The sequence below is a fragment of the Canis aureus genome, chromosome 10 (genome assembly GCF_053574225.1).
Source record: "Canis aureus isolate CA01 chromosome 10, VMU_Caureus_v.1.0, whole genome shotgun sequence".
NCBI classification, from domain to species: Eukaryota; Metazoa; Chordata; class Mammalia; order Carnivora; family Canidae; genus Canis; species Canis aureus.
In genome coordinates this window covers 11,736,137-11,754,843 of record NC_135620.1, presented here as the reverse complement: position 1 = coordinate 11,754,843, position 18,707 = coordinate 11,736,137, and the positions used below count along the sequence as shown (strand labels likewise).

The window sequence follows — 18,707 nt, the reverse complement described above, 5'->3', positions numbered from 1 at the left end:
AGACCAACCCAATGTATAGTGTTGAGGCGGGATCAACTTTAAGGTGCTAGGACTGACCACCTGTCAGTAGGGAACTGTAGGAGAGCTGTCTGCCTCTGGTGGTGAGGTTTTGTTCCTCGATCTGGATGCTTATTACATGGGTGTGTTTACGATGTGAAAAGTAATCCAACTGCGACATATTTATGTGCTTTCCTTATGTAAATAATTCTTCAGTAAATATTTTTTTAAAGAGGTAAGCTTCAGCATAGCAGTAGTGGAAATGACAATACATTTCAAATTAACAAAGTCTGAACTAATTATATTTTAAAGCATATAGAAGCATGAATTCCCTTTTAATCTTTGAGAAAAGTCATATTACACAAAATATGCTCCAAGGTTTTATAAAATGGTTTGATAGGACTATTGCCAATTCTAAATCTCCTTTTAAAAGAAAACCTACTAATACTGTTAGAACTTGAGATTATAAAAAAAAATGGAGAATATGGACCAATTTCAGAGTTTTATGTATCAGTATTATGTATAATATACGCATATTACACATGTTACACATATATTACACATAATGCATATATGTATAACACATGTATGAATTTATAGCATTGGTGATTTTTTCCCATGTTTCTTTCTTTTAACAATTACATGTAATTCTTTTCTTAAGAGGTTTTTTTTTCTTAATTTAAGAAATATAATTGCTACAGTTTTAAGGACTATTTTCCAGAATACAAAAATAAGAATGTGGACTATGTGAATGCTTTTTTAAGGAGAAAGGAAAATTATTATCATTAATATCACCTTTTCGCTGATGACCTATTAAAAGTAAAGAGTTTACACTCCATGTATTTCTGGACTAAAGTTACTAGGTAGGTTGTACTCGGTTTTTCAGAATATATATAGAAATGCTTTTAGAGTTATCATATTGCAAAAGTTCTAGAACTGAAATAATTCTTCCCCCTTTGGTTAAAAATGTATAAAGATCTACCTTTTAACTCTAAACTCTCAGCATTCAAATGCTTGCTCTGAATTCAAAAGTGTGTAATAAGTAAAAAAATATTATAGTAAACTATGTTTTAATTGATAAACCAATCTTATGACTTTTTATACTTTACTGTTATTTGCCATTTTATGTGTCTTTATTATATTTTTCAATTTTATTTACACTGCAAGACATGGTTAATGCAACACAGAAGTAAAACATAATTAGTATCTGATTCACATGCTATCATTGCACTTAGAACAAACATTTACCACTAACAAGCTAGCTAGATATCAAATAATTACTTAGTTGGTTTTACACTTAGTATGATGTATTATTTAGATGTTCATGAGATTACAGTAATATTTGATTGGGATTTGGGGGTAAGCAAGACTTATGACATTCCAAATCTATATAATGGAGTATAGTTTCATACTATATCTGAAAATTCATTATACATTTTTTAAAAATTGGATTATAGTGGAGAAAAAGATATGCCTTTAATATGTTATATAAAAGAAAATACTAATGCTGAAAAGATATTTGCTCTTATTTTGCAACCGTGAATGTGAATTTGTGAACTGCTTTAAAATGACAAAAATAAATAAATATCACAGAAATAATTCGGGAGGTAATCCTCAATTATAAAATTTTAATACCCTAAATAGTATTTTGTAAAGGCTCTTCCACTTCTTGGGGGCTGGGGCAAGGGTGTGCAAGAAAATTTTAGGTAAAAATTCTTGTATTCGTCAGATACAGATGCCTGTAAATCAACAAAAACATGCCTTGTTGTTGAAAACCAATCTCTGTACTCTGGAACCAAAATAAAACATGAAGACAGAGTTTGGGGATAGAGAGGAAGGATGGTGTTATTCCTTTGCTGGGTGAAGGAGGCTACAGCAGGCTAATGTCTTCAAAACTGCAGACCCAAGGCACCTGGGTGGCTCAGTGGGTTGAGCATTCAACTTGATTTCAGCTCAGGTCATGATCTCAGGGTCCTGGGATGGAGCCCCATTTGAGGTTCTGTACTCAGAAAGGAGTCTGCTTGAGATTCTGTCCCTCCCTCCACTCATGTACTCTCTTTAGCCCTCTCTAAAATAAATAAATAAATAAATAAATAAATAAATAAATAAATAAATAAATAAATAAATAAAATATTAAAACACACACACACACACAAAACTGAAGATCCTTCTGGGGTAAAAGCTGAGGGGTTTTAGAGGAAAATATAGGATCTGGGTGGTTTAGATAGGAATCTGGTAGGAGCTGCCAGCCATGTTCATCACGTCTTCAAGGTGGTCTCTAATTAGCATAAGCACTGGCCATCCATGTCTCTTTACTAAGTATACTTTGAGGTCAGTGAGATGTCTACGTTGATACTGAGTTCCTGGAACAAAGGATTCTACAGAAAACCAGTCCAGGGGACAGGGAAGCTTTAAGAATGAGGAAGAGAAAAAATTGTTCAGTTGAAAGTCAGGCCTTGCTGAAGCACTAGTGTGTCCATCTGATTTTCCAACCATCTTTTGTGTCTGTAATTATTTCCTTAACCTACAAATACATGAAGTGCCTACAAGGATAGTCATGATGGATGCCAGAAAAGCTAAGCATGACTTCGTGAAGGTTATTACAGATTGGAATACAGAGAATAAAGAAAAAATGAACCTAGGATTATTCACAAAGACAGGAGAAAATGAAACCTGAGATTACCAGTCCAGACTCTTTCAGGCCTGATAACTTCAGATGAATTCATGGGTAAAACAGAAGGAGACTCACACTACCACCACAGCTCCCCCTCAAAGAGAGAAGAGAAAGGCTGCTTCCCCTAGGAGAGGTAACCCCACTTGGCCTATTCTCTGTCCACCAGTCTGAAACAACCTCTTGGCCTCACCTGCCCTCTTATCCATGTAGGACTTTGTTCCAACCAAGAAAGAAGAGATTACTGAAGCCACACCTTGACTCATTCATCTCATTTGCTTTCTAAATTAAGATATAAAAAAAATCTATGGAAACCATTTGCTTTTTTATTTTGTTTCTTTTCCTCAGTAATTTTGACACAAATATCTTGAAAATGGGAATGGTTATGGATTTTAAGAATTGTGAAATCCACTTTTTAAAAGATCACTATTTTAATAGATATGAAAATTATGTTAGTAACCTCTACCTAAAAAAGTCAATATTCTGGAGACTACATTGGAAAATACCAGGTCTACCTGTACAGTCACTGATATTAACAAAGTTAAAGTCTGGGTGTTTCACTTGTTACAAGTCTATACATATAGAGAGTAATTGGGATGGCAATAGAAATTCTCATTTCTTGCCTGGGCTATTTTGAAATTTGTTTTTTAAGATTTTACTTATTTATTTGAGAGGGAGAGGGAGAGAGGGAGAAAGAGAGAGAGAGAGAGAGCACAAATGGGTGGTAGAGGTAGCCCGATGTGGGACTCAATCCTGGAACCCGGGGATCATGATCTGAGCCAAAGGCAGACACTCAACAAACTAAGCCACCCAGATGTCCCCAACTTGAATTGTTTCATGAGGAACTGTTCTGCTTAGAGTACTGATATTAAAGTAGATCTGCCAAACATTTTTTTTCATGTCAGACAGGAAATGTGCCGAGGTCATATAACAAGGTTTCAGGGAGGCATGTGTCACATGAAGGCATGAACACCCAATCATCATGCTTATGAACTACAAAAGGATCAGTGACATGCTACACATTTATTCCTTCATACAGTCACTGGAAAGCTGTATTCCAAGCCTCTGTAGAATTGGTTTTATTCAGCTCTTTCCTAAGGCTTAACTGGGCCTTAGCCTTTACCAAGGTCCGCACCATGGGAAGTCCCTGTGTATCACGTTTGCAGAGGCTGATTTACCATGAACATGACAAAACTCAACCTGTAGGGTCCCTCTCTTCCACATGCACCTTCCAGGCCTCTGAGAGGGAGCCGGATACTGGCTCCACAAAGTGGAAAATTTTGGTAAGAGTTTGCAAATGTAAAATATTTTATTCTACAACCTCTTAGGAACATGGCCTGGGGCCACTCTGCTTTCTCCTTGGACACGTTTCCCCTCTTGCTGTCTGATGGTTACTCATATGACTCCAAGAATGGTAGGTATATGAGAGGAATTCATATTGGCCATACATTTATTTTGGATTTACATGACGTGATGGCAATAACTTCAGCGGAAAATTAGGCTATTCTTAGCCTGGCACAGACTGGGCCAGCTCCCCTGGTGTCCTGATACAAAGCTGCAGAGCCTGAGATCATAACATGATCAGTATTGGCAGAGCAAGAGTCACAGAAAAGAAACAAGGTTTGAAGCCTATAGAGGCCTGGCTGGTTTTTCAAAAACACTTCCAATTATGACACGGGGAAAACTGTTGACAGAAGATTTTGCTCTCATCTGTGCTAAATGAATATAGAACTTTCTGCTTGTTGATAATATGCTGAACTATGCAGCATAAACCATTTAAAGAACCACTGTACTTTGTTTTCTTTTTTTCCTTTTTATGGAAATGGAGGGAAACATTTATCAGAATTCCTGTCTTGGAAGGACACAAACCTGTAGCATTACTATATACAGTAAGTCTGTATGTGAAGTTGCATACTGTATACAACCAAATGTTTCAGTTTTTATCTTTATATATTTGACAGCTTTTCTATTGCTAAAGTCTAGAACTTCCAGAGAAAAAGATCATACCCAAAGCAGTAAATCCTGAAGAGGAAAAGATAAATTTCTTAGATTCTTTTTCAATAATTCAATAAAAGAAGAGGCACATGTCATAGAAGTACACTGGGAATATAGTTAAATTTTTGCTCTTAACAAATTTACTGACATTATCGAAAATAATAAAACTCATATGCCACTGTAACCAAAATATCAGTGACATACTGGCCAACGTATGCTGTCTAAGGAATAGTTAAAATTAGTACTCCCAAGAAGACTTGAAATATAAATTCTCTGAAATATTATAGCTCATACAGGGATGAAATGTAGAGATTCCCCCAAATGTGACAACAATCATAAAAATTTACATGTTATAAATGACTTATAAAGCTGAAACTTCTTAAAACTATCAGTAATAATAAATTTTAATAAATCATGCTCTTTCCTCTATAGGTAATGATATAATAAAATTGTTGCCCTCAAAAGAGGTGTTTATTCCTAGTATACAGCCAATAAATGCAGGAAAAAATTACTGAGTAATGGCAGGCCGTTAATAGTTTGTCAACTTTTCATAGTATTAAACTTTGTGATTTCACTCTAAAGAAATGTTATCTTTCTTCCTAATTTTGTATCTGTCCATCCTATCTTAAAAGGGAGGCTCCAAGATAATCTAAGTTTCTGGCCTCATAAAACCTGGATCAGTCATGTGTTTCAATATATTTTTCTGCTACTGTAGAAAATGACCACACAATTTACTTTCCAAACAAGGGCACTTATGAGAGTGAAAGTTTTATATGAAGAATTACAGATTTTAAACTGGAAAATCCCCTAACAAACCAGAAGTCATCCTACTTGCATAAAGTCAGTCATCCTACTTGTGTGAAGACAGGATACACTTCTGATGAATGGTTCAAACAGGGAAACACTGGTCTCTTCTGGGAAACTGGTATGATTCTTTGTTATTTATTATAGCTACATCTCATTATGGTTTCTTATATCTTTGCTTTCCAGGAAATGTAGAGGTAAACTTTGTGCTCAATAGCTAGAGATCTTCTTAGTTCAGTATTTTCTGGATGATGCCCTAGCCCAATTTATCCCCAGTGCCTTGCAATATAACTCTCTCTTTCCCTTCTCTAGCTTTTATTAAATAGTTACACAGTTTTTTTAAAAAGATATTTTCTACTAGATACTGCCTCAAAGTATTTTCTGGAAGTTAGATTCTGTAAAGAAAATAGTTAATAAAGAAAATCCTTGACAATCATTATGATAGCAATAGTTACTATTTATTAATCAGTTATTCTTATCCAGGTCTATGTAAATTATTTTTGTTTTGTTCTTTGCACTAATCATTTCTAGATCTCATTATCTTCTATCACTCATTCATCAAATACAGGGTACATTTTGATAATGACCACTTTCTCAGAATATGAATTATCAGCTTCATAATTATGAATCCAATTCTTTATTTTGTTGAGTAGGGGGATTTTCCATTCATACATAGATGCCTATACATATATACGTATCTTCTGTTTTACATATGCATATAGACTCTCATATATGTATACCATTGTGTGTATACATGTGTATGTGTGTGACCTTGTTAAGTGTTTCCTCCTTGAAGACAGAGTCTACAGTTCTGACATTGTGACAGTGCTGTGGCAATTTAATTCAATTATCTGCTTGACATCTTGACTTTGATAAAGTCAGTGTAACTTTCATTGCTGAATAAAAAGACTGCATTCATTCCTGGGCATTGTGTGAGGCTCCTATTAACCCTGTAGCCACAAAGAACACTGTCCCCAGTCTTGGCAGCACTGCCAGCCCAGCAGCCTTGACTGATTTCCCAAACTAGGCTCTTGCCCTGCAGGTGCCTACTTACTCCTCAGGAACCAAAGGTGTTATCTACAGTGAAACCTATCAACTTTTGGGAAAGTGCCCGTTACCTTTTTTAGATGGTGATCTTAATAGAGACTTACAAATGATCTCAGTAAGGCAAGCCAAGCCACAAAGGACACCTGGGAACACTGTATTTCCAGCTCCCCATCTGGGGGAATATGGGAGTCTGTGCTGACCACATGGGTACTGTGCATGCGCTGTGTGTTGTGGCGGTGGGGAGGAAGGAGCAAGTCCCATTTCCGAATGTCAATCACAGTGTCCAGTCCCTTCTTCCCTGCGAATAATGAGTATACTGAGGTTCAAGTGCCTTCTGATAATCCTGACTTAGTATGTAATGACTAAGCAGAAGATACAATAAAAGAGAAAACAGATTCTCATTTGATGGGCCTTCTCAAACAGGTGCAGGGCATGCCTGCTTTTGCTTCCTTTCACAGGTTCAGATCAATGTTACATACTGATGGACATTTCTTTTTTTTTCCTGCTTTCTTTTTTTAAAAAAGTTTATTTATTTATTCGTGAGAGACACAGAGAGAGAGTTAGAGACACAGGCAGAGGGAGAAGCAGTCTTCCTGTGGGGAGCCCAATGTGGGACTGGATCCCCGGACCCCAGGACCATGACCTGGGCCAAAGGCAGATGCTCAACTGCTGAGCCACCCAGGTGTCCTACTGATGGACATTTCTTGAGACCAATAAACTTGTTTTCTCTCACTATTCCTATTCAAGGTAAGAAATGCACCAAAGACATGAGGAATGAAAAATGGGAAGGAGACATTGAGAGAGCATTGATATTCCCTTTCCTCTTCTATCCTATTTAGTCCATTAACTATGATTAAAATAGAGCTTCTGTGAATATTTTCATATTTGCCATTTTAAAAAAAAGTTATCTTTTCCAGGCTTTAATTTTAAGACAATGAATAAATGTCAAGATAGCAAATGAAGTTACTCTGCCAAACAAACAAACAAACAAACAAACAAACAAAAAATAGTTAAAACACAGCAAAAGTAGTTAAAACACAGCACAGTCAAGGAAAATGATGGAAGGATAGGAAAATAACGGAAGTTTCAAAATATTAATATGCCTTAGCTTGGGACAGTCCATGCAGCTCCAAACTCTGCTCAGTTTGAATTGGGAAGACAGATGGGATTAGATCAGACAACAGTGCTCCAAAAAGTATCAATAATAATTCCTTTCAGGAGAGTAACGAAAAGAGCAGCATGAGCTGGGGAATCTGGAAGAGGAGGTGGACACTTGCACAAAAGTAGATGCCCCACCTGCCTTCTTCTGAGTCACTAAAGGTCACTGAAAACCCTTGGCCCTCACCATTTTGGTGACTCCCTAAGCAGCATCAAGCTGTCTAGGGAAAGCTCAACACTCTCAGAAACGTTCATGGCTTGCTATCTTTAAGAACAAACTGAAACGTAAACAGAAGATGAAAGGTGAAATATAGGAAAAAGAATTTGAAATTGAATGGGAGACAGCCAGTGCTCAATGGAGATCCTCACCTGCAATTTCCCACCACCCACCCCACCCATCCTCCTGCCCTGCACTCAGATTTTCAATACAAATGCTACAAAACCTAACAATATGGCTTAGCTTTAAATTTAAGCCTGATTCAAATTCATCAATAGCCAAGGAATTTGCAAATGGTTTGGAAGTCACTCTTCTCTTTATTCTACATTAATCTGACCCTGGTGATTATTACCCTTTTCAAATTTATTTATTTTCTGTTGAGAGGAGGTGAATTTTATAAAGAATGTGGAGAAAATGAACGAGAAATAGAGAAATAAAAGAAGAATGTTATTTAAGAAACAGGAAACCAAAATCACTAGATGACAGGAAGATACTAATCCTACATACAAGAATGTCTAATTGCTGTGGAAGCTCAAATTAAATATATTGTGCATATACTATAACAAAAAATATTCCAGTATCAAAACTCTGATTTAAGTTCATCTTATAAAAACAAAAAAGATCCTGAAGCCTATTAATCTATATTCAGTGAGGAATAAACCACAGTACTGATTTGTGATAAGCATATGATGAGCACCATTTATCTTCCAAGATAAATGTCTGTCTTGGAGTCTTGTCAGCAGCGACCCTTCAGCTGCCAGCTCCTTTGGGGACTGCCTCAGTTGTAAAGGGCACACTCACCCAAGATCATGCTCTTTGTGAATCAGCACATGTGAGAGATGGATGCAGAGCACTTTATAAAGCCCTGGCCATTTTGTCCCAATGAGGAATATCCATGATGGATCATCTGAGCTGTATCACAGGCTCCCTATGGTGTCAACTAAAGCTATTGTTGGCTTATATTACACCTCAACTTCTCTTTCTGCCTAATTGAGCTCACTTCCCCTCTGAACAATAGGTGTTTATGTAAAGACATCCCTTGATAAACATTAAACACAATCCATTCTACACACTACTCTTTTCCACAGTGACTTCTTGGTGTGGGTGTTTGTGTGTGTGGGGGTGGGGGGCAGCAAGGGAGTATAAAAGTGCTTCCTTTTAGCCTTTAACTTATATACCTAGACCCCAAGCAGGGATGATAATAAAATATTTAAGACCTAAAAACTGAGATGTCAATCCAAACAGATACCTCTTAAAGACATTTACTGTGCATTAACCTTTTACTTGCTGATACGTGTGAAGACCACAGGGAGAAGAGTCAATATGGAAGGAATTCAATATTACATCAACTGATATGAGACATCCTGGCTCATCCTGCCTAAATATCTGTCTTTCCCTAAGTAAAGTGGGGCCGTTGTTATAGGTGGCTCCTAAAAGGGAGACATACTTAGAGCAGAAACATGGTGTCCTCATTAATTTCATTTTTCTGCCAGAGAAAAAGGCAAGTAAAGATGTAGAGTGTTCCACAATGGCAGAACTTCCCATCATATGGTAGTTGTTTACAGACCTAGAGCCCACAGTTCTGTCTCTCTTATCATTGAAGATACTTGTAGCTCTGCTCTGGTGAAGGCCACTCTACCACCTGCTTCAGCAAAGCAGGGGTGCTGGACAGTCCCTCCACACAAAGAGACAGAAAGGAAAACTGTTTGACTTAGTAGTGAATGTTCCTGCTGAGAAACTGCCTTTCAAGTGATCAGTGACCCACTGTCTATGTCTTATGGCTAATTGGAACCTGAATCAACACCAAATTACACACACACACACACACACACACACACACACACACACAGATTGAGAGAGAGAATAGTTCTTTCTCTTTTCTCTCCTTTCTTTTGGACTGAAAGCATTGACCAAGATCCCCACAATCTCTGACACAGGGAATCTGAATAATCAGTATTAGACACCTTAGACTTGCCTTTCTAAACTGAGAGCCAGCACAGTAAAAATCACTAGAATGAGAATAGCATTTTATAGTTAGAAAGAGACTATTCCAAGGGATGTGGGCAAATGTGCCCCTGTAAACTAGAATTACTTTTAAAAATAGCAGAAAGCTTTAAAAAATCTTAACTCATAATCAGTAATATTTGGTAACACATTATTACTGATAATGACTGTTTAGATGAAATAGAAAAAACTGCTTTAGTTTTATAAAGAACCAAAAATGTCTTTTAGGTGTATTTTTTTTTCAATTTTTATTTATTTATGATAGTCACAGAGAGAGAGAGAGAGAGAGAGAGAGAGAGGCAGAGACACAGGCCGAGGGAGAAGCAGCCTCCATGCACCGGGAGCCCGACGTGGGACTCGATCCCGGGTCTCCAGGATCGCGCCCTGGGCCAAAGGCAGGAGCCAAACCGCTGCGCCACCCAGGGATCCCTTTTAGGTGTATTTTAACTGAGGAGGGTAATGTAGGTATTCTTATGAGGTGAATAGTAAAATTTTCTGGGTTGAAGTGTTAGATCTAAATGGCTAAACAGAATGTAAAAGGATGAAAGTGAACAGAGATCAAGAAAGTGACAGAAATAGCAATCTGGTCAAAATATAATCAAATACAAATTTATTTCACTTTGCCCTTATGTTTAAAAATATTCCAATTAAAAAAGGTAAGAAAGGAAAATTATATTCATAAAGGCAGTTGAAGTTAAGAATGCATTCATATAAATAAATTAACCAGTGAATTGTGCATTTTCACAGAATAAATATCATAGACAGTATATTTTTATTCTAAAGTTAGCATGGTGATTCTAAATAGCTTTAGAAAGTGAGTGAAAGAAAAGCACCAATGTGGTGACTCACTCTAAAAAGAACAGCTATTTCTACTGTTAAACAAATGGATTTAAACCTATAGATTCTAATCTCAGCATATGTCTTCTAAACCCACCAACTACATGCCCATATGTAGAGTTAAAACATAGTTTGTTTGGAATAGAAACCCCGGAAAATGAACCCTTAATTACATGGTCAATTCATCTGTGACAAAGTAGCAAGAATATCCACTGGGAAAAAGACGGTCTCTTCAACAAATAGTGTTGGGAAAACTGGACAGCTGCTTACAAAAGAATAAAAGTCGACCACTTTCTCATATCTGTATAATTAAATCCATTTTAATTGTGAAATGTTTTCAAATGTGAGACCTGAAACCATAAAAATCCTAGAAGAGAGCACAGGCAGTAATTTCCCTGACATAAGCCATAGCTTCTTCCTTCTAGGTATGGGAAGGGAAACAAAAAATAAACTATTGGGATGGCACCAAAATAAAAAGCTTCTGCACAGTGAAGGAAACAATGAAACTAAAAGGCAATGGATGGAAGGGGAGAAGATATTTGCAAAATATCAAAATATATAAAGAACTTATCAAACTAAACACACAAAACCCAAATAATCCACTTGAGAAATGGGCAGAAGACATGAACAGACATTTCTCCAAAGATGACATTCAGGTGGCAAAGGACACATGAAAAGATGTTCAGCATCTCTCAACATCAAGGAAATGCAAATCAAAACCATAATGAAATATAACCTCACACCTGTCAGAATGGCTAAAATCAAAAAATAGAAGAAACAACAGGTACTGGCAAGGATGTGGAGAAAGGGAAACCCTCTTATACTCTTGGTGGGAATGCAAAGTAGCACAGGCACTCTGGAACACCGTATCGAGGTTCCTTAAGAAGTTAAAAATAGACTGCCCTATGATCCTACAATTACACTAATAGGTGTTTACCCACAGAATACAAAAACACTAGGTGATCCCTGGGTGGCGCAGCGGTTTAGCACCTGCCTTTGGCCCAGGGCGTGATCCTGGAGACCCGGGATCGAGTCCCACGTCGGGCTCCCGGTGCATGGAGCCTGCTTCTCCCTCTGCCTATGTCTCTGCCTCTCTCTCTCTCTCTGTGACTATCATAAATAAATAAAAATTAAAAAAAAAAACACTAATTCAAAGAGATACATGTATACCAATGTTTATAGTAGTATCACCTATAGTAGCCAAATTATGGAAACAGCCCAAGTGTTCATCAACTGATGAGTGGATAAAGAAGATGTGCTCTGTGTATGGGTGCATATGTGCGTGTATGTGTGAGTATATGATGAAATATTACTCAGCCACATAAAAGAATGAAATCTTGCCATTTGCAACAACATGGATGGAGCTAGAGAGTTCAATGCTCGCCGAAATAAGTCAGAGAAAGACAAATACCATATGATTTTATTCATATGTGGAATTTACGGGAAGAAAAAAACAAAGGGAAAAAAGAGAACGAGAAAGAGGGAGAGGCAAATCAAGGAAGAGACTCTTAACTGTAGAGAACAAACTGATGGTGACCAGAGGGGGGGTGAGGGCGGCATGGGGGAAATAGGTGTTGGAGATCAAGGAGGCATTTGTGATGAGCACTGGGTATTGTAGGTAAATGCTGAATCAGTCAATTCTACTCCTAAAATTAATATCGCACTGTATGTTAACTAACTGGAATTGAAACAAAAACTTAAAAGGTTTGCTTGGATATGAGGTTGATTTGTCTTTGAATTGCAACAATCAAAGACCATTATTATTATTAGTAGTAGTATATTATTATTTTGGAGTGTGAGCCTAATGGAACTCCTAACTAAAACAAAAATGATTTATGCACTTTGGTTACACTATTAAGGTATGTGAGGTACTGCTTTTTCCTCTTGCAGAATATGGGGTCTATAATTTCTAGCTACAGTGGAATAGTTCAAATGTGAAATAATTTGACAACATTAATGATACTACAAAAACAATCCTACCCCCTCTCTCCTTCGGCTTGCCATTCCTTTGATAGAAATCAAAATTATGATTTCTCTTGCAAGATCAAATAATATAGGAAGAGGTAACACTTTTTATTTAACTTTCTTTATACTGCAGTGTGACTTAACTGATCAGATCCTTTTTAAAAACAGATCTTTGATAAGAGAGCAAACATAAGTCAGGCCTAATAAAATTTTCAAAGAAAAAATAATTTTTCTCCAATTAAAAAAAAACTCTAGATTGTACTAAGTGTACCTTCATGAGAAATATTACTCGGAGAATAATTTTTCTTAAAGATTTTATTTATTCTGAGAGACACACAAGGAGAGGTTGAGACACAGGCAGAGGGAGAAGGAGGCTCCAAACAGGGAGCCCAACGTAGGACTCGATCCTGGGACTCCAGGATCATGCCCTCCTCAGAGAATAATTATGCTAAAATTTATCACTTAACATTTCTAGTTTTAAAAAATAAAACATACCTTTTCTGTATAATTAAATCCATTTTAATTGTGAAATATTTTTAAACATTTAAAGATCAAAGACTAATATAACATTTAATTAGTGTGTCAACATATTTGTTTCAGATCTTTTTTTTTTAATTTATTTATTCATGAGTGACACAGAGAGAGAGAGGGAAGCAGAGACACAGGCAGAGGGAGAAACAGGCTCCATGCAGGGAGCCCGACCCGACGCGGGACACAATCCCGGGTTCCCAGGATCATACCCCAGGCTGAAAGCAGACGCTAAACCACTGAGCCACCCGGGCTGCCCTGTTTCAGATCTTCTAATTAAAAAACTCATTATGTAGTTGTAACTACATTTGTACATCTGCTGATGCAAGTCCCCATCCCTTCCTTCCCTTTCCAGAGGTAAAAACTGTACTCAGGTAGATGATTCCTCTTTCTGTCCATGTTTTTATATAATATTCTCTACACCTATGTGTTTTCATTAATATAGGATATTGATTTGATCTTTTTAGCATTTACCTTAACAGGTGGCTTGCTTTTTTCTGCACTCAACAGTGCATTTAAGATGCATCTATGTGTATTCATGCAGGTTTATAAGAATATGTTCCTTCATTCTTCGAAGGGCTTAATAGTTTCACACACTTAGCTCTTTAAACTATTTCAGATTCCCTTAAAAAAAAAAAGATTTATTTTAGACTGGGAGAGCAAGCATGCATGCACACACAGGCATGCAAGTGGGGGAGGGGCAAAGTGAGAGGGAGAGAGAGAATCTCAAGCAGATGATGCTGCACAGAGCACAGAGCCCAGCTTGAGGCTCGATCCCATGATCCCACTGAGATCATGACCTGGGTGAAACCAAGAGTTGGACGTTTAACAGACTGAGCTATCAGTGTGCTCTGAATTATTTCTATGTCAGCACAACAGAAGCCTAATATTTTTCCCCTACGAACAGCTACTTATCCCATAAACACCCACTGAATAAGTCATACTTTCTCCTCCAGTTATTGCTTCTGTCCTACATAATCCCCCATGGTGATCGGTAATCTCTCTGAGTCGTCTTCTGCCTATTAGCCTAACTATGGTCTTTTCCAGAACTCAGAATAAACTGTTAATAACAATAACTACAGTTCCCTAATAAATACCTCATTTTCATTCTTCTTTAAAGTTATCTTCACTGCTCTTGGTCCTTTAATCTTATATGAGAATTTAGAATAAGCTTGACAAACTTTAGATTCAACTTAGAAGGGGTTATATTTTGATCAAGAAATTCCAAAATAATAAGCCATAAGTGGTCAATAGCCAATTTAAAAGTTATTCTAGAAGATACTCAAACCAAGGTTTGTGAAATCTTGATCTTCACTGACACTGTAAGAGTATTCTCGAACCTGACATCTTCACTGCATGCAGGTGTTTTGGCCTTAGGACATCAGGTTATTTCTTGTTTCATTCATAGTACAGCCACAGAAAAAAAAGATTTTATTTCTAGTAAACAAACCTCTTCAGATCTATGCAGCAGTGATATCCTTAGTTTTAACCTTCAATTGCACATATTTGCAATATTTCCTGCTGAGAAAGTGTGTGTCCAATTACCAAACTGTATGTTTTATACATAAAGTAGTAAATCCTTTTTTCAAAGCAAAGTAATGAAACATGTTTATTTAAACCGAATGTAGTACAAAAGCCAAACACCACATACAATATATTTTGCAAGTAATTTTGTTTAACAACGATTTTTATGTTAAATTTTGTTTGTATTTTTTATACCTTTATAAGTTGATATTTGTTAATTCATTCCAGGAATAATGATTTCTGTAAGTCAAATCAAGCATGCTTTTCCCACAAAGTTTTTGGTTTGGCATGTCACAGCCACTTTAAGATCTTACTTTGAAAAGCATCATTATCCCACGGCCATTAGGTTAATACCTAATAGTGGGGATGGGGCATCTAATTTTGGACTTTACTGAAAATTAAAGTCTTGAATATAACAATGAGATAAGTAAGAGGAAGGTTTTGCTAACTTGCATGTCACTGTATTTGCCTTTGCAAAATGAAATTATCTGTGTGATGGTGGTTTTCAGGACAGATATGTATGTGGGGGACAATTTCAACAATTGCTGCCAGATCCTCGGAGAGAGCTTCTGCAAAATGAAGAACTGTATCAAAACAGGAAACAATATAAAAATTAATTAAGCACATGACAGCTTCCAGATAGGAATTTTGGAGAAAACCAATTTATTTCATAAGACACACAAACATCCTTGACAACTGGAACATATAGATTCTGCTAATATAACTCCTATGACGAAATACTGACTTAACAAGAATTAAGTATTACTGAATGGTTTCTATGTATTAGGTACTCTATTAAAAGCCACAACTAGAGGAACTCTTGGGGTGGCTCAGTCGGTTAAGTGTCTGCCTCCAGCTCAGGTCCTCATCTTAGGGTCCTGGGATTAAGCCTCACTTCATCCTCTCTGCTTGGTGGGGAGTCTGCGCTCGCTCTCTCTCTCTCTCTCTCTCTGCCTCTCCTCCTCCTCTCTCTCTCTCTCTCTTTCTCCATCTCAAAGAAATGAAATCTTAAAAAAAAAAAAAAAACACACACACACACAACTAGGGACGCCTAGGTGGCTGAGTGGTTAAGCATCTGCCTTCAGCCCAGGGCATGATCCTGGAGACCCAAGATCTAGTCCCATGTCAGGCTCCCTGCATGGAGCCTGCTTCTCCCTCTGCCTGTGTCTCTGCCTCGCTCTCTCTCTGTCTCTCATGAATAAATAAAATCTTTTTAAAAAGGCTGCAACTATAAATATAAATGGTGTGCGTGTATGTGTATATTATTATTACACTGTTTCAGAAAACATTTGTGCCATCATGTATGTAACGAATTTATAATACACACAAAAATACCACAATACATTAAAAAACAGGCAAATAAAGAGGCAAAGTCAGAAATTAAGGTGAGCTTTGATCATGGCTAATGTGCATGAATAGTTACACCATAAAGTCCTCTTCACTTCTGTACATAGGTCACTAAATGGCAAGAAGTCAAACATATTCAAACACATATTTGTGTTTAACTGATTATTTCATCAGATTAAGTTTCCAGGAGAGGAATGATTAAAGAAAGGACATGTTCATTCTGAAGGTTTTGACTAATACTGCCAAATTGGCCTCTGCAAAGGTTATTCAATTTATAATCCTGCCATTGTCATATAGGAATGTCCTGTTTCCCAGGTGTTAACTTAATTCTGCAGATTATCGTTCATTGCCATTCTAATTAAATAATATCTGTTTTATTTTCATTCCAATGGTGGTTCTCAAAGCAGCCAAAAATTGTCATACAACGTTGTATTTAATATCTTGTAACTTGCCTCTCAGAAATCATTATTCTTTCCTTTAAATGAAGCATCTGTCATTTTCTTAATGATGTACAGAGATCCTTTACATAACAGTGAGAACATTATATAAAGACAATATGTATATTCTGACACGTGTTAAGAATACACTTTCTGCTCCTGTTGTGAATACTTTTTCAACCAATTTTTAAGTATTAATGATGACTTTTTTTTTTGTGGTTTAATTCACTCATTATTGCTGGTGGTGTTCATACCCTGCTGTCAAATTTTATGGCTTATATTCAGACCATGATGAGATAAATACATATGTGTATTTTCCCCTAGGTATTTTATCATGTTATGCAATCATACATTTAAATGTCTTATGCACTCATGAAGAATTTATTTTGGTATAAAACATAACCTAGGAATCTAACTTTGTTTATATTCCAAATAAGCAGACTACTGTATCAATGCTAAACATTAAGTAATCATTCATTTCTTCACCAAGAGGAGATACTAAATTGGCGATGCTGTAACTGTTTATCTCATTTAATTAACAATATTATAATGATGCTAGAATTTCTATTTTAATTTTTATATACTAAGTTTCTCAAACTCTTATTATATTTTCCTTGATACTATTTTCCTTTCGATGTTTTGAGCTATTTAGTCATCTTACTTACTACTAGGGATTAAGCAGCAAACAAGACAGATATCCAAAATGAAGCTACATTTTAGTACAGAAAACAATCACTGAATAACCAAATATCCAATTATTTAATCGTAAACTCAACTAATTTATGGAACAAAATGCTGCCAAAATGATGCAAAGTGAATATGAGAAAACTTATTTGAGAAAAAGATTTTAAAGACAAACTCTAAAGGATGAGAGGAATTAGTAATGAAAGCAAGAATAGCAGGACATTTTTCAAGCAAAGGTGATAGCAAACAGGTGCAAATGTCATGGGACGATGAAAGAAGAATGGTGCGTTTGAGGAATGTAAAGAAGATGGGACTGGGTTGATCGCAGCAGAGAAAGCTGAGGAACAGCAGCTCTAGTTGAGAATAGTGTGTAGAAAGGCCATATGAAGAATTTTAGCTATTTTTTGGAACAACAGTGACAAGCTACTGAGTGGACTTAAGCTAGAGAGATGTGTTATGGAATCAATCAGCTGTTAATATGAAAGAAACAGGAAGGAACTACAGTAGATACAGTAAAAGTGGCAAAGAGGTTATTTCCATCTGTAGGCAAGAGATGATGGTGACTTAAAATAAGATCACAGTATAAGGAGAGAAGAAGATATGTGAAAGTGATCCTCAAGTGGAAGAAATGAAAAGTATTTGTTGATTCAGTATAATGTAGAGAGCAAGAAAGCCAAGTGTCAGGGATTGTGAGACAAGGCAGATGCTGGTGGTTTTTTCTGTGAAGGAAGAAAACCACGTTTTAGATATATTGAAACATATCCAGCTATGGAAATCGAAAGAATAATATCTATCTAGCACTAAGGGGTGGAATTTCAAGAAGTGATATGATATATATTAGGGAGTCATCAGTGTCCATTGAACTATGTTTTAGATGGGACAGCTTATCTCAAGGAAGGGTGCACAGAAAAGGATTAAGCTCAAAGCTTAAGGAAACACAATACTGACAGGTTTGATGTGCAAAAGAATATTGGCCAAGAAATCTCATACACAATGACCAGAGACACGAGAGATAAACCAGGAGGATGCAAGAACAGACAACGGGAACCAGAACAAAACAATAAAATTTACTTATTGAACAAATCCAGAAAAATGAGAGGAAAGCATAATTACTGAGAATCAGAAATATTAAGCAGAGTAGTATCTGGGTGGCTCAGCCAATTAAGCATCTGCTTCTCCTTCTCCCTCTGCCCCTCTCCCCTGCCTGTACTCTCTCTCTCTCAAATAGATAAATCAAGTCTAAAGGAAAAAAAAAAAAAACATTAAGCAGAGTTAACTGAAAATTTAAAAAGAGAAAACTTTTAGATCTCTAAGAAATAATTTTGTTGACTCCCACACAGAAAGAAAGGAAAGGAAAGGAAAGGGAAAGGGAAAGGGAAAGGGAAAGGGAAAAGAAAACCTGAAAGAATCAAGCAATTTTCTAGAAAAAACATAATTGACCAGGGGTGCTTGGGTGACTCAGTCAAACATTCCACTCTCGGTTTTGGCTCGG

The 18,707-nt window shown here is 36.6% G+C and overlaps 1 protein-coding gene and 1 non-coding gene across 2 annotated transcripts in view; both read right to left on the bottom strand.

Moving 5' to 3' along the window:
• The window catches only part of PRR16 (proline rich 16), a 537,790-nt gene that overhangs the window by 389,087 nt on the left and 129,996 nt on the right, over positions 1 to 18,707 (bottom strand). The window lies entirely within an intron of this gene.
• Positions 3,568 to 3,673, bottom strand: LOC144322855 (small nucleolar RNA U13). Its single transcript, XR_013388469.1, has one exon. It is a non-coding gene; the product is annotated as a small nucleolar RNA U13 (small nucleolar RNA).